Here is a 5,645-nt window from a genome sequence, read left to right on the forward strand (position 1 = left end):
TGAAGGCCACATCTGCAAAAGCGCAAGAAACGGTAAACAGAAGCATGTTTGTTAGTGAACTCACACAATCTAATCATAATAGTAAAATACACCTCTTTCTCACTGGCCCTTGGCAAACACACAAGCTCGGCAAATGCCCTAAAAATGGTGTTTGGCCAGGAGGACGATGACACGCCTTCAAGATGGGGCAAAGGGTGTTTTTTTTAGGGGATCACTGCAAGCAATTAGAGACAATATTGTAAATTTTGCCACCATTTTCCATAGGTGGGGGTCATTGAAGCCAATATCTTACTCCTGAGGGTTAGTCAGGATGCAAAGGTGCATCTCCTGCATGTATGTGGCTTCAGATCGGGTCCCTATGCTTCTCACCTGTGTGCTGCTTTGGTCCCTGCACAAATGATTGCCAATTGGTGTGAGAAAGTTTCGTACAACAAAGCTGCTCTGTCAAGGAACATTTGGCAGAGGTTGGCGAGTATCCTCAGGAGTTTCCTAGAGATTTCTCTGGAAGATTCATGTGATATCTCGGTGTACATTAACACACTGTTCCATCCCACTGAGTAGCTGCACAGGGGAATGTGAAGCAGATGCAAACACAACTAGTCTTGTACATTTCTATTCCTTAACCCACTTATAGCATAAAGCAAAAGACAGCTCTACCTCATGTAACCGAGCAGTATCAACTCAAAATGATCCCTTACCAGAGCTCCCCTCTCCTGCATCATGCATGCCAGAGATGAAGTGCTGGGACTAGCTCAAACCTCCAGAGCTGAGAAGAGGTCCTGGCTTGCAACAGTACTGGACTACCCTGTCACCTGTCCCATGTCATCCTCCAATTCCACTTCCTTGTCTACCACTTTGACCTCGGGGTTGAATCTGCTGGCCACTGTCTCCAGCCCTGTCATAGCTTCCTACTCAGATTTGAACCTTAGCGTTCATAAACTGAGAAGCTAGCATGAACCCTCTAAGCTTAATTACCAGCTTAGATCTGATATCGCTGCCATCCATTGCCAGGAATTTCCCAGGGCCACCGCCTCTCTGGTCTTCCAAAAACCTTCTCGGGGGACCCAAGACCGGCTCAGAAGCCCTGAGGTCTCACATCAAGGAAAAAACAAAACCCTTCCTGCAGCCCATTGTCTCCTGCTTTATTCATTATCCCCGCTCCCCTCACCTGGGTTATCCCTGGGCGATATACTGAGTACTTAAACTCCTTGAATGCAAAACAGAGAGGAAGCAATTTACCTTCCCACTCCTTTCTTCCCTTGAGGCCTATTGCAGATTCAAACCTTAGTCAGCTTAACACAAAGAGATTTCCCCCTCCCTTCTTCCTTAGCCTTAACCAGAGAAAACTCAAACAGGTTTTTAAAAGAAAAACTTTATATAAAAGGAAAGAAAAGATAAAAAATATTCTCTGTATTAGGCAAAGTTGTACATATACGTAGTGGTCAATTATTAAAGAAAAATATGTAATATAACAGCCTTATTCAAAAAAGATATTCCAATTTAAAACATTCCAGCAAACCTTACACACATGTTAAATACAAAAAACCAATTAAAAGGCTTTACTTGTCTTTTCTACCTTTGTACTTACACTGGGATAACTGAGCTTTTAGAAGCTTGGAAGATAGGGAAGACCCTCTTCATAGCTGAGAGACAGACAAGACACAGACAAAAAACATTCCCTCCCTGCTTTAATAATCCTGGTTTTCCTTATTGGTCCTCTCTGGTCAGCTGGTTGTATTGGTTCCCTTGTTAACCCTTTCATGGTTGCAAAGAAACATTACCCTTTAGCTTATCTGTTTATGACACGGCCCACCCAAATCACAGACTAGTGGGAATACTTTCACTGGCAGTGATTTTCTGTCTAGACTTAAGACTAACAGATTAATAAAACACATGTGCTACCTTTACATATTACTTACTATAGTAGGTTAAACTATCAAGATTTGTACATTCTTAAGGACAAGTTTTAACCAGTGTGTGTCCTGGGAAATTGCTCACGGAGAGAGTGCCATCAGCTACTTTTGTTAGAAGCTCCTGAAATTGTGTTGAATTTCGAAAATAAAATCTTGGAGAGCGTGACTGCCATCGAAGCAGTTTCTTGTGTTCCCCTGGCAGGGATGAAGCCAAACTGTTAGCGCAGCATGGCAGGTTAGTAGCTGGAACCATCATACGCCAAAACAATTATGGGCGTAGCTTTTCCAGGGCGTACACAATGGCATAGCAGTCCTTTTCACTGACTGACCAGTGACTTTTCCTCTCAGACAGTTTCTTGCTGAGAAACAGGACAGGATGGAAGTTGTGATCCGGTCCTTTCTGCATGAGAACTGCTCCTATACCATGCTGAGATGCATCGGTGGTTACTAGGAATGGTTTGTCAAAGTCCAGGGCCCTCCTCCAATTCCACTTCCTTGTCTACCACTCTGACCTTGGGGTTGAGTCTGCTGGCCACTGTCTCCAGCCCCCACAAAGTATCCAAGGGGCTCTTGGTGGTGGAGGTGGGGTTGCTGCCAAGGATCGTGTCCAGCTCCTTATAGAAGCAGCAGATCTTTGGCACAGCACCAGAGTGATGGTTTGATTCCCTTGCCTTCTGGTATGCCTCCCTCAGCTTCTTTATCAATGCACGGCCTAGATGCACATCCCGTTTGTAAGCCTTATCCAACATGCCATGAGAAATCTGACTGTAGGTATCGAAGTTCCTACAGCTGCAGCGGAGACTGCACAACTCCTCTCCCACAGATCCAACAACGCTGGTGTGCTCCAAGCGGGACACTGTCTGCTGTGTGGAGCTGCCATGGTCAGGTGGGAAGATGCAACGTGTGCTCTCTGTGCTAAGCAAACAAGAAGTGGAACTTCAAAAATTCCCAGGTCTTTACAGGGGGAGGGGTGGATGCCTCCGTACCTAGGTGCAGGGCAGCAGTGTTTGAACTGCTAATCAGGGCAGCCAGGATGGGCATTGTCGGACACCTCGTGGAAGTCATTCACGGTGACATAATCAAGTGTAGTGTCTACGCTGACACTTTGTCAATCTAACTTGCCGCAAAAAGCTCTATGCCTCTTGTTGAGGTGGTTTTATTTTCTTGGCAAAACAGGAGAGTTTTGTCATCTACTGTTTTGTAGATGAACGCTGACTTTTGTCGACAAAACTCTGTAGTGTAGACAATGCCTCAGTCACGATTTTGGCCTTGATGTATTTTTTTCAATTAAAAGTTTCATGCTTGGAATAAAGAGGAGTAGATGCTGTATACTCAGACAGTAAACAGTAGTAGATATACAAGAGTCACAGAACATAAGAAAATACAATAGCCAAGAAAACTGTTCATGACTTCTATCGTACATTAGAACCATTAGCACTAAATAAAGAGTATGTGTGATCATCTATGACTGGTACTTCAGACTACTTATCACAGAAACAAATCTTAAGAGGACACAGAGAAATAAGAGAACTCCCTCACCCTTACGTTAGCTTGTTACCCAATTCCAACTCTGTATCATCCAAGTAGGTTTATGTAGCAGTCATGGGCTTACCTCCCATATTGACTTGTAATATATTCTAGAAATGACTCCCTGTCATAATCATAAATACCCATTTGGTTAGTATGTTGGAAAATCTTATTTAATCACATGAAGGAGCACAGAGGTCCATGAATCTATGAGGGACAGAGTTGCTCTGTCAGTTCATTAGTGCAATTCACTTAGCTGCCAAAATAGCCTGCAGGTGAGAATGTCTCCCCACAATTTATTTAGAGTACGAAGCAAATTGGTTTCTCTCAGTCTCAGTACCACTGCATTTCTTTCATGGATGCTTTAGGTTCATCCTTCCAGCTGAGATCTTCCTGACAGAGGTTAATACATTTCCAGATCACTTATTGGCTGCAGCACCCATAGACATCAAAGGGAGTTCCAGGTGCTCAGCATCTCTGAAACCCAGGCCACTTTGTTCGGTACCTAGTAGAGCTATACAGAAGATAGAAATTCCATTTCATGGAGGATTGAGAGATTTTGAAATTTGTCTTTGTTTGTTAGTCACAAACTCCCCAAATGTTAAAATTCTAAAAAAAAATTTGTTTCAGATCAATTGAAATATTTTGTTTTGAAAAATCCAAATATTTCATGTAGACTATGATTTCTTATAATAAAGTATACACAATTAAAAGATATTTTAAAAATAAAAACGTTTCATTCCAAAAATGTCAAAACGGTATGTTTCAACACTGAGCTTTTTCCCAAGGTTTTTCTCTAAAACAAGATTTCTGCAAAACTGACATGAATTTGCAAAGCATTTTGCTTTGGCTAGAACTGTGTTCGCTGACAGACAATGGTTCAACTGAAGTTTTTTTCTGTTTAGCTCTAATACTCAGACATAATTCTTGATGGCTTTGAGCCACTCAAGTTAGAAAATGTAGGTTTATAGGGTTTTGGGATATACCAATGTTGTCCACATATTTGTTTCCAGGCATGATTTTATGGCTGGTTTAAGTAACAACAGGGGTGATAGGGCAGTACATGGAGAACAGGTGTGAGTGAGACATGGGTACTCAACACCTGTAAAAAAAATACAGCCAATTATTTAGGTGCCTAATTTTATACACCCCAATTTGAAAACTTTGTTCTCAGAAGTCAGATGAAAATGTTAAGATGCTCACTGCAATATTTTCTCACTTATCGTGCACAAATTATATAAGGTGTTTCTTTTTAAATATGCAGTTTATTATACTGATGTGTGCTGAACTGTGAACACATATGTTGTGCAACATGGCTGAACTAACATTGCTGCAAGAACCATATTCTGTCATCTTGATTTGAGTGGGTTCAATTTGTAACTATGTTTTTTGCATTAAATAATGTATAGTATTTTTCCTATAAAGCTCCTTTCAAATGGCACTCTAGATTAATAAATATTACGGTGTTCCTTGCCAGAACTGCACTGAATTTCCCATATGGTCTGGAGCTTGTTTGCCAGAGCTGCAACACGCCAAATCCTGCACACACGTGTGCTACTTGAGCTTCATTCAGGAACAGCTTCCTCTAGCTGCTTTAATTGTTCTGCAGTTACATGTAGGATCTTGCAGCATTTGAAATCTCAGCTCAAGCCAAAGGCTAAAATGTGTAAATCCAGACTACACCAAGACACTGCCAAATAAAAGGGTAAACATAGAGGAAAGCAAATAGATTAGGTGATGGAGAATTCTTACTGCTAGCCATGTGTTGGGGAACTCAGAGCAGGTAACATCACCCTGGAAACCAGCAGTGCCACTATTGGAGGCATTTTTCCCCTAGCTTGGATAAAGGTTCAGATGGAAATTTGGCCTGGAGTCAGGAGGGCATCCCAATCAGGCTGGGATTTGGCATTCAGCCAAGAGGGTATGCTCCAACTCACTGGAGAAATGGAAAGACAGCATGTGTGAGAAATCACATTGCTTTGCAAGCTTCAGATAAGGAAGGGTGGAATTCTAGACTGTCCAGTGTAAAGGAAGGGTGATTCCTGGGATGGCCAATTCATCTGTATTAGCCCACCAAACAGCTTCAGTTTAGACTTTTTGAGCAAGATATGATCAGAATGAATTTCATAGACCTATCATAGAAACACACATTTCAGAGTTGACACAGAAACCTATCATTATTCAGAGGTTATTTTGGGGGGGGGG

The sequence above is a fragment of the Chelonoidis abingdonii genome, chromosome 2 (assembly GCF_003597395.2).
Source record: "Chelonoidis abingdonii isolate Lonesome George chromosome 2, CheloAbing_2.0, whole genome shotgun sequence".
Lineage (NCBI taxonomy): Eukaryota > Metazoa > Chordata > Testudines > Testudinidae > Chelonoidis > Chelonoidis abingdonii.